The sequence below is a fragment of the Pogona vitticeps genome, chromosome 1, assembly GCF_051106095.1.
Source record: "Pogona vitticeps strain Pit_001003342236 chromosome 1, PviZW2.1, whole genome shotgun sequence".
NCBI classification, from domain to species: Eukaryota; Metazoa; Chordata; class Lepidosauria; order Squamata; family Agamidae; genus Pogona; species Pogona vitticeps.
In genome coordinates this window covers 43,690,040-43,701,890 of record NC_135783.1, presented here as the reverse complement: position 1 = coordinate 43,701,890, position 11,851 = coordinate 43,690,040, and the positions used below count along the sequence as shown (strand labels likewise).

General features: G+C 39.7%; 1 long non-coding RNA gene and 1 other non-coding gene across 2 annotated transcripts; both read left to right on the top strand.

The window, feature by feature from the left end:
• The first annotated feature begins 2,086 nt into the window (after window positions 1-2,086).
• Window positions 2,087-9,719, top strand: LOC144585830 (uncharacterized). The gene is made up of 2 exons (XR_013540395.1): window positions 2,087-2,161; window positions 5,143-9,719. It is a non-coding gene; the product is annotated as an uncharacterized LOC144585830 (long non-coding RNA).
• Window positions 3,872-4,035, top strand: LOC140703389 (U1 spliceosomal RNA). The gene has a single exon (XR_012082806.2). It is a non-coding gene; the product is annotated as a U1 spliceosomal RNA (small nuclear RNA).
• Window positions 9,720-11,851: the final 2,132 nt, after the last annotated feature.

Below are 11,851 nucleotides of genomic sequence, written 5' to 3'. Positions count from 1 at the left end.
AAAATGTTTTAAGGTGTTTTTTTTAAAAAAATATTATGTGTGTGTGTGTGTGTGTGCGCGCGCGCTTTTTTAAAGTCATATGATGCTTTTAATGATGATTATTGTGTGGCTTCAATTGACTCTGAAGTGCCTTGAGGGGAGAAAGATGGTATATAAATAACATAAATAAAATTGCTGTTCACAGATGTTGACCCCCCTACCAAAAGACTGGTGTTTGGGTCTTATTTAGCTAGACTGGACTAGGAGAAATTAGCAACTACTGATTATGATCTTGTGTGGCAAACTGGCAATGGAGTGTGCTAAACATTCTACTTCACCAGAAATACTGGGAAAAATGAGACTTGTCGTTGTCCTTCATCTTCCCTACTATCAGTGAGAGCTAACAAAAGATTGTGGGTTTTTTGACAACTCCTCCAGCCACCATGGTTCTCTGTCATTGTTTCTGTCCTTCTTTACAAGGTAAGTTGGAGAAAGGGAGCAGAATCACTGCTTGCTGTGCTTGAGATAGCTGTCACTCATTGTGAGAAATCATGGCACAGTGGTTAAACTACAGTACTGCAGTACTGCAGTCATGACTCTGCTCATTGCCTGAGTTTGATCCTGACAGGCTGAGACAGCTAGCTAGAAATTAACTCAGCCTTCCAACCTTCCAAAGTCATTAACTGAGAACCCAACTTGCTGATATGTGTGTGTGGAATGTGTGGCCTGCATAATTACATTGTAAGCCACCCAGAGAGTGCTTTGAGCACTATAAGGTGGCATGTAAGCAGCACACTTTGCTTTAATTATGAGCTGAATTCATTGTGAGGGAGAGGCTTATAATCAAGGTAAATTTTCCAAAATAGAGGCATTTGTTTGCCAGTCCCCCTCCCTTTTGTTACAGAAATTTGATGCCATCCTTCTGTACAAAGCATTGCAGCATTAATGTTCTAACTTTGGCCATAGGGATGAATACAACAACATCTGCCTTAAAGCACAGCTACCCCAAAACATTTCTGCTTCATAAGGCTTTGCTTAAGAGGCATGTAGATTTCTCAGAGTAGACACAGAAGCCTGCTCAGGTAAGCGTCATTTCCAGACTTGTGGCCTGTGGGTTGAGAAACACTGGAGCAAACCGGTAAATATTTCAGAAGCAATCCACAGTGACAGCCAAGACTGTCCCCTGAGATTAATTATTAATTGTCGTCATCGGAGAGGAAGGAGCTGAGAACAGCTTCTTCTTCTCTCCACAGTTAGTTTCTGCCCAACCGCATTGTTCAAAAGCTGCTTGTGTGCCGAATTTTTGCAAGCTGATAGGCTTTGTGTGGGATGACTTGGAGGGAGATTTGTGGGTGGAGGATGGGGGAGAGGACTGCTTCCAAGAATATCTCTGATTAGACTTGAAACTCTGTCCTGGGCATGTGACTTTTGGCTCACCCACAGGAGGTGATGACCGCTTGAGATCCAAGAAAGAAGGATGACAGCAGTATCGGTGGTGAAAAGTAGCATTGTTGGTGTATCATTAGGAGCAAGCAGGTGGGAGGAAACTCCCTCCACTTGAATTCTTTTCAGATTTGGACTTGGCTTCGGAGGATTCAGCCATCTGCACCTGGACAAAGGAGCTCTCCTCAGCTTGCCTTTGGCCTGACAAAGACAGTGCTTCTCACAGCACGTCTTATTAGGAGCCTGGCTTCAAATCCAATAGAATGTGCAAGTCTGAATGGGGCTTGTCACAGTGCTGATTCACAGTAGCGAGATGCCAGAAATGGCTGATGATGAACTATTGCTGTTATAATAGAGGAGAACTTCTTTTATTGTCTCCCCTCCCCTCATTTTTAATAGCTCAGCCTGAGGTAGCAGACTTGAAAAAGCATAATATTAAGTTTAGGTACCTGGTGCATCTCATTGCAAATCTTTGGCTAACCGTTTCACAGACATGTGGGTATTTTTAAGAACTGATTTAAATATAAAATGCTAGCATTTAATCTTTCTGGTTCTGAACTACATAGCAACAAATTCTTTTGAGTATTTTCACTCAGAGCATTTTCTTTAATGTTTGCCAGTAGGGATAGAAAGAACACTCATTATGTTTCTTTTCCTCCTGGATTCAGACTCTCTTGACACACACAAAAATCTTGATAAGGAATTTTAAAGACGAGAAGATTCCCTGCCTCAAGTCATGGTAAGCCATGTGAGAACTTTTATGATTGGAAGTAAATTGTCAATGAAATTGAGACTGCACTGCTCAATTTTAACCGAAAGGGGAAATTGTATACAAATGGTTTGATTTGTTTTGCAAAACATTGTTCTTGATGTAACAACTCTTCCAAGGGTGTCAGGAAGTTCCTTACCATTCTTGCTGGCAAGGTGAGGAATTTTTCAATTTCCCATCCTTGTCCATGACAATAGGATGAGCAAAGCTTTATAATCCTTTTTTATGGCTACATTTTCACCCAAACCAAGTTCTGGTTCCACAGGAAGCCAGATAAATAGGGCCACAGGCACCCTTTAGACTGCAGTTATTTATTTATGATGTCATGTACCGTATTTTTTGCTCCATAAGATGCACCTGAGCTTAAGACACACCTAATTTTTAGAGGAGGAAAACAGGGAAAATATATTCTGAACCAAATAGTGTAATAAAATATTTAATAAACTATAACAGAATAACATTTGAACCATGTAAAGTGAACAGCAATCAACAGTGGCATTAAGAACCATTACCACTGTCATTAACAAATGGAGAGACTTAAAGGTTTGTGTACTCTAGTTTATGTACCATAAATTTGTGTACTATAAATTTTAGTCAAGTACATATAGACCATTATCAGCCAGTGATAAGACCTATACCACTCTACCTATATTTTACATTTTCTTTCATCCACCTCCTCCCCATGCTTATAGAAATGTCTCAATGACAGATGAGATTGTTGTGCGACTCTGCCCAGCTACAGCTCAAGCCTATATTAAGTTAGAAATGGTTTGTCTGATTTGGCACTGCATTGAGAGGTCCCTTTTAGTTGTGTGGAGGATAAATAGTGGAATTAAACTATTTAACAGCTGTTAACACAGTTAGTTTCCTTGCTGCAACACCCTTTGGAAATACATTCTCTATTAGATGCCCAGAACTAGTTGAAAAGTTTGCAAGTCAAATCCAAATTTCCCATAGAAATGCATTGAAAATTAATTAATGCATTTTTATGGGGGAAAAAGGTCAGAAACTTTAAAAAAATTAAAAGAAAGTCACTTACCAGGTACTGTAGACTGAGCCTGGCTCTTCACAATGCCTTGGTAGCCTCCCAAACAGCCGAAAAAGAGCAGCCGGCAGGCAGATGGCAGCCATTTTGTACTCTTCTCCACTCATGCCCCCTTCCCTCTCCCCACCTAACAGCTGATTGGCGCTGGTCTAAAAGGCTTCCCAGGCAGCTTTTAAAGCAAGTATGCACGTTTCTACACAAGCAGGTTTCAACTCAAATGGAGCACCTTTTCACCCAAGCACTAACCCCAAACAAACAGCTTTTAAACTAAATTTTACATTTTAAAATGAGAATACCAGGCAGTCCCAGGTCTCTCTCCCAGCTATCTAACTGCTTGGACTAGCAAGGAAGCAGACAAGCAGCCTCTTCACTAACTGAAAGTTTGAATTTCCCGCTTTCCCTGCCTTCCCCACATGTTAGGTGTGCTAATATCTGTGCACTGGAGGATTGTGGGAGGAACATCCAGCCCCTGATGGGGGTCCTGTGGGGCATCCCGAAACACTGAGGAGCTTTCTTGGCCTCTGGCGGGACTGGGGCTGTGCAGCCCTGTTCTGATCAGGAGGTGCAGCCAGGGGGTCATCATGCCTTTGGGGGACAGGGCACAGAAAGGGGCAGGAGTTGCAGGGGCAATACCAACTCATACCTGGCAGGGGAGATACCATGATCATAAAAGTGGTTTTCCCAGGGTAAGGCTCATCTATTGCACTTTGGATGTGCTAATGACTGTGATTTCCCCAAATATGGGAAAATTAACTGCCTTGTTTGTGGTAATGGGAGGGACTGTGTTTATGGTTCCGGAGCTGGAGTCCGGAAGGCAGCATGTGTCGTTCTGCCAACTCCTGCGACATTGCTGGAACCAGTCGTATTGGCTCTTGCCTTTCCATTGGACCATTTCAGCAATGTGGAGAGGGGGGATCTGTTGCTTGGGTAACAGCCTATCCTCCATATTACCTTACCCGGGCTTCATGCTCTGGAGAGGACACTCCTCGATTCAGAGCATGTTACCATAGTCTCTCGAGACTGAAGGATGCCTATGCCTATGTGTTTATGGTTTCCCCTGATCTTTTTAGAATCACTATTTTCCCTTTGTTCCCTGGCTATTTTCATTGCATTCTACCATTTAAATTTGCTGCTATAAGCCTGTTGGCCCTGTTGGTTTTCCAGCTGGGCTCCAGGAAGCAGATCCTGGAAAGCCAGCAGTGCAGATGGCAGAATGGTGAGGTTCAATGTGGCTGCCACAGCAAGCAGCCTCTGGTGCCAGTTCAGAGGCTTCCCAGCATGGCAGTGGGAGGCTTCTGGGTGGTGGTGGCTGAACCCTTTTTTTACTGTATTCACTCCATAAGATGCACATACTCCTCCCCCACTATTTGGGGGAGAAAAAGTGCATCTTATGGAGTGAAAAATACGGTATTTTCCTTCCACTAACAAGAGTTCTCACTGAGCTTATAGTAAAAGGGAACTGGTAAAAAAAATCATAAAACCATAATCTAAAGACAACATAAAAACCTGTGAAATTGAACTGAAATAAAATTCTCATGTGCCCCTTTCTCCTTCCACATATTGCCACCAGATATTCAAGCTATTCTGTACTTCCATAGCTTAAGCCACTATAGTAAGAAAATCTTATGAATGCAGGTTTTTTATATCTATTTCTGCCTATTTTGGGTTGGCTGCCTTTAGCTTGCTGGAGTGATAAAAGATATACTGATTAGAGAGAAAATATATGTTCTTTTCTTGTTTCATCAAATTTATGAGGAATACATATTTGTTGTAGGTTGATACAAGACCAACATTACAGGTCCTACAATATTAACAGCCTCTGGGCTATTGAGTGAAATACTGAGGTCAGAGAGCTGTGTCCCACTAGTAATTATTTTGACTCTTAAATCTGCTGGTTGTTTAACAGCGATGTTTGTACAGCAAGCAGCTGAGAAGAGAAACTGGAAACACTGTTCTTCAGCACTTATTGGCACAACTAGATGTTCATCAGAAGATGGAGCAGCAGCTTCAGCGGTAATGTTGTTGTTTCATTTCTTTTCCCCTGTTTTCTGTAACACTAGGGAAAGACTGGAGATGAAAATAACACTCACCAAATTTCTTGTACTTGTCAGTTTAGGCAGTCTGATTATGACAAGGGTGGAATTTAAAATCTACATGAGAATCACTGCAAGTGCAAGACAAAGAACTGTGCTCCCTTAATTAGGTTTCTATAATTTGACCAAAATATGTCTGTCACTCTTTTCCTTTGAGAAGCAAAAAATAAAATGCAGCAAGTACAGAAGGAGTTTCTGATAGTTTAGAAAGATGCAAACAACTCACTCCATGCTTCATATTTTTAAACAAAATAGGAATCAGCCTAGTTTGTGGGTAATTTATGCCTTTTGTGAAATTTGTACACTTGTGCAAACTGCGCAAATTGCACAAAGTCTCATTTTTGCCAATGAAAGATTTCTGAGAATGACCAGGAATTCCTTGCCATCCTCACCCAGAAATAGAAGAATGCTGACTAACCCCTCCTCCAACACAAAGACTAGATAAGCAAGAACTGACATAATTAATCAGTGCAGTAAGTATAGTTGAGATTCTTCAGAAATACTTCTTTAATTCATTTTGTATGTGAGCTATGAATGACTCTAAGTTTGGTGAAACAGACAGAGCCCTTATTTTCCTGGAAACTATAGCGTACGACAGACCATGAGCAAATATGTTAAAAAAACAAAAACCTGGAGGCAAAAGGTGTGAAGATTCATGCAAGTTGGTTTCCTAAATAGATTACTCATCCTATTTAAACATTGTTCCTTTGGGCCTTTTTAGTTCCTCATGGCTGTGGAAAGTGATTAATCTTGCACATTCTATTCCTAAGCACCTTAGCTTGAGATTTGCAATATCACCTGAATTTAAAGTGAACACTGAACTAAAGAGCTGTCTGTTAGAATAATCTTAAGGCACAAAGAAGGATTGGGCAATTAACATGCTATTTCCTACCTCGTCCTCTGTGACAATACATTGTGCTGGACTTTGATCATGGCTACTAAGCTGGATATTTGTTCAAGTCCTGGTTTGGACACTTAACCAAGCAAGGATCCCTACTCACACAGTAGAGGACTGGGAAAATAGACATAAATTAATTTTGATGAAAGAAATATCTACCCCAAGCAAAGTCTGGAATGTTTTTCAGATGCCAGCTTCTAGAATTTTCCAGCCAGTGCAATCACTCCCCAGAGGACTCTGAGATTTGATAAGCAACTTTTCCAAATTTGAACTCCATGCTTGACGGCTTGATACACATCTGTTATCACATATTAAAAATAAACATGGTCGCATAAATGAGGCCATGGCTTTGGGTCACGGATGGACAACTTCAGGAGGTCCACAGACAAATCTCCTCAAGAACTCACACAGGCCTACAAGTCTCCAATGCTGTTGAAATCAGCACAGTGGAGGCAAAAACCTAGGTAGTGTCAGGTTCTTTCACATGGAAAAGTAGGGTTTCATTGTGCACTTCTTTCCATGGCTGATGGCATAATTTATAAATTTCATTTATTTATCTCTTCTCTCTCCCCCCCCCCTCAAGATGGGGCATCTTCTTTCACCTTTTAATGCAAGAATGAAATAGGTGATTTTTCTTGGTCCTGTTTTCTGTATTTTGTGGAAAGTGTGGCAGTACAAAACTAGTGACTTTTTCCCTATGTTTGTGCATACACAAACACAAACATGAACAAATCAAACACAAAAGGGCTGGTTGATCAAATGATTCAACAGAAACAAGTAGCCCAATGTTATTGTTTGCTAATTCATGCAAGAAGCCAACAGTTTCTGCATTTTCTGATAATGTTCCCTTTTGAGAAATATAAAAAATCGGCCACACAAATTTCTTTGAGTATGCTTTGAAAAAAAATCTTGTTGTTTTGTAGAAGGATTAAAAAGCCTCAGACTTCTTTGTTCCTCACATTAAGATGAAACATCTCTATCCCTACTTGTACAGCCCTCAATTTTTAATCTAAATATTTTAGACAAAAGTATCATCTTATACACAGAAAAATATGGTAACCAATTTTATGCTATCGTTGCTGAGCTAGGGAATGAAACATGATCCACATTTTTAAGGAATCTAAATTTTAAAATAAAACTTATCTGCTTCACAGTTTATGGTTTGATATACAATCAGAACACAACTTCACAGTTTGAACTGTGAGTGCTTCCAAATTTGATGATGCCATTCTTGGCTCAATTTGGGAAAGCTGTATATAGAAATGTGTGTATTAGTTAAACTTTTTTTTTTTTAAACTAAATGTGGAAAGTTGCACACAGAAATAAACAGGAATGTTAAAGAAATCACAGATATATGCAAAAATTTGGTTAAATACATGTGAAACTGACATGAAGTAGGTATAAATGATTCATCCATTCCTACACTGATCTAGTGTAAATAGACCATACGAGCAACATAATAAAGATCACCACATTATGCATATTGATTATGTTGTCAGAGGGCACTGAGACATATGACATCACAAACCTTCCAGAAGTCCAGTTAAAAAATTGCCCCCTTAAGGAGGGAATATATGAAATCATGATGTACCATGACACAATGTCAAAAATGGACTGGGAAAATTATTTGGTTAGTTTGTTCCTTTTCTATTTCAAGGAAGCATACATGGTTCCCCTCCTCCACACAATAATCCTGTGCTTGCTGTGCGGAGGTAACTCAGGCTGAGACAGTGGAACTGGTCCAAGGACAAAAAGTGTGTTTTATTACTAAGTAGAGAGGGTTCAACACAGGTAGCACATGTGAAGAATCCAACATAGTTTTGCACTTTGTGCAAAACTGGCTTTTCTTAAAACACAGAATTTCATTCTTGCCAATCAAAGAGATCTTATCAAAGGCCCTAAGAAGTTCCTGAAGTGATGTCACTGGAAAAGAAAATAATGTTGCAATCATCCTTGCCTAAAAGGATGAGAGAAGTGAATTTTTACAGTCCTGCTGCTCACCCAAGAGTTAAATAAGTTGAAAGTATGATTTTGGAGTTTTTTGCCCTTATAGCAACTCATTGGGTCTAGTTTCAATATCCGTATTTCTGTTTTACAAGAAGAGAGTTGCCTGTTGTGAAATACTTTAATATATCTCTTCCCTCAACATGGGGCATATATTTGCTATGGATTAAACCACAAAAGGCAATTCTAGGTGCCACAGAAATGTTTTTTCCTCAGCGTGAGTTACAGGTAGGGCTGCTTCAAGATACTGATCTTTGTGAATTCTGATATGTATTTACCTCATCTGCACCTTCCAGACTAATGCACAGATCAGACTACTAGCTTTTACAGTTTCCAGAAGTCCTGATGTATATCTTAGTTAGTTCAAAGTACACACCAGTGACAAAATATATCTATACTGTGAAACAACAATTTTCATCCAAATTTTTATGCATTTTTTTAAAAAAATCTCAGATTAATACAGAAACTTCATGGAACAGATTTATGAGGAAATATGTGAAAGAGACACACACAGGAAACAGAGTGATTTGTCTTTTATTGCTGCCAAGGTTTTAAAGCTGGTATTATAGAAAGAAAACCCTTTCATCTGAGAATCCGCAACACAAGAGAAATTACATGTACCTTTGAAACTGATTTTTGCACTAAAAGCCCACAACCTTTTAATCTTAAACTTCCTGGATGATCAATCTTCCAGTTGAAGAAATTCAGGGCCTTAATTCACTCAAATTCTGCCTCATCTTACAAAGTTCTGGACTTTTTTCAATAAGAACTTTTTAATGCTGACAGGAGAATGTATCCATTGTAATGCCAATACTGTACATTTTCAGAATTTTAGATTCACCGATTATCTGCTAAAATGATGCTCTTCCATATTTCTCATGAATAATCACTTGATCTTGATGGCAGTTCTATCAACTTTTAATGTTATTATGCTAGACAGTTTATGTCTCATAAGTGGTTTCACTGGGAAAAATGTGTCCTAATTCGAAGAAATTGATGCGTGCATGGGAATAAGGCTCTTTCATATGCATTAGACATGGTTAGCTGAACTAGATAAGCCTTTTTAGTGCAGAAAAGAAACCCTACATCTAGTAAATGTCATGTACAAAGTACAATTATCCATGGCCAGCTTTATTAGTAGGCAGAATTACTTGTCCCAAGCCACTGATTTGGGGTGCCATGAAAAGAACAATTTGTTAGTTATTGTGACGTCCTCCTTTCACGTCACAATGGTCACGACACTCTCTCATTCACACTTTACTTGCTGCCACCAACCACACTTACTGATCTGACTCATCAGACAATGGTATGGATTTAAAAATTAAAAAGGATTGTTTATTGAGAAAACATAAATAATAGTAAATCACTGTAGGAACTAAATAAGGCAATCAGTGTAATAAAGTGTCCCCCTCAATCACTCTCTCATTCAGACCGACTCTAGCACAGTACCTCATAACTTGAATAAACAGGCCCTAACACTCTATCTCATCCCAATCTCCCCAAAATCCCCCAAATCTGCCTTCACCACATTCACTCCCCCCTTATATACATTAACTCCACCCACTGAAGTCCCACCTCCTGTCCTGCCATAGGCAGATAAACTCCAGCCATAGCAGTGACAGGCAGGTGACATCATCACAGCCGTCACAGTTATTTAACGTGATACTTCTGGAATTTTCTGCTTCAGGTACCTGAAAATTAAGGAAGACATTTATATCTTTGGCTGGGTAATATTATCAAGCAAAAGCTGATGGGAATCATGGGTCTAGTTATCAAGAGTCTAGAGTGTCTCTGGCAACCCAATAGATCAGGAGTATGACATCTGAGCAAATTACTCCAAGCAGTACTGAAATTACTGCTAAAATCTTTTGATGAAAGGAACTGAAAAGTCACCACGTTCCAGGCTCCAGTGAAAAGACCACAGGCTAAGCATGGTAACAGCAATGAGGGGAAATGTGGTTAAACATTCTCTTTATACGGGGAAAGAAGATTCAAACCCACCTTGTAAACATTTCTGAATACTTACAACATAAAACTTGCATGTGCCAAACTAATTTTTTTTTGCAACTTCGGTGTGTACTGCAAAACAATCTGAAATCTTTCAGTCTTCCTGTGGCATCTGGCCCAGTTATAATGCTCATTCCAATATGTTTGAGCCACTTTCTGTATTGTAATGCTTATCACATCATTTGTTATAATTTCATCTTTTTATTAATTCCTCTCATCCATTAACTAAATCTAATTTTCCTTCAATTCTTCCCTGGCAATTCTAGACACTGAAATGGCTATTTTAAGAACACCTTCTAGGCTTGAAGAAGGCAAGCATAATTTTTCGATTTTATTTTTTGTTAAGCTTCTTCTGATTATTTTTGGCATTTTGTCATGAGCTGTAACCATCCAGTGTATCTAAGGCTGGTAAACTAATTATTCCTTGCCCTTCTCTCTCTAATATAAGAAGATTAAATTGATCGCATACAGTTATAGTTGGCATTAAACATACAGGCAAGTTCCCTTCAGACTGAAAAGACAAAAATCAGTGCTTTTTATTAAAGGTTTATACTCTGTCAGCACCTTCTGTTTTAATTAGAAGAGCATTTTACCAGCAATTTTGTGTACAGTGGTGCCTCACTTAGGAATCGCTCCATTGAGCGATGAAATAGCTTTGTGATGGACTTTTGGCCATCGCTGGAGCGATCGCTTCGCGATGTCCTCTATTGCTAAAATTCGCTTTGCGATGATCGTGGGGAAGCGATCATAGCAAAGCGAACTTTTGTAAACAGCTGATCGGCGGTTCCAAAATGGCCACCGCAAAAACAAAATGGCTGCTGCTGTTTTGCCTCGCTGTAGAGGCACCCAAAATGTCCGCCAATATGGAGGAATTTCGCTTTAAGGTGCGTTTTTAGCCCATAGGAACGTATTAAACGCGTTTTAATACGTTCCTATGGGCTTTTTTAAACCGCTTAGCGATTAAATCACTTAGCGATGTTTTTTCCGGAATGGATTAACATCGCTAAGTGAGGCACCACTGTATTCTCAGTTCATGTAAATGGCTTCATATTCTTCAGAAGAAGATTATATTAGGCTCCAATCAATTTATATTACACTTCAGTTTTGTTCACTCATTGGAAGGCATTCGTAAAGAAGAGTTACCGACCTGTGCCCAAAGGAAAGGCATGCTATTTTTTCACACTGTTTCTAACCCTATGACAAAAGACTTCCGATGTTTACTGCTTGGAGGCAGGACAAATGAAAGTTCTCTTCTGTCTAAGGTGAGCAGAGAAGAACTACCCTTATCTCAATGGCAACACTCGTATGCTGGGAGGAAGAAAAAGGGAGAGGAATCTGCTGATAGGACTACTGCTGGAGCCTTCCTTCATAGTATCTGGGTCCTGGAGTCCTCGGGCCACAGTATTGTGGGTGGGGTGCAAAGAAAATGGCTGTCCTATGACTTCACTGACTTGAGGCAACTATTTTCACAGTTCATGTCTAGGTCCCCAACCAGAATGAGATGAGGAGGTAGTAGATATATGACTACTAAAGTGCTAGACAACACTGCTCTCCAGAGGTATTGAGCTATAGCAGTGGTTCCCAACCTTGAGTCCCCAGATGTTCCTGGACTG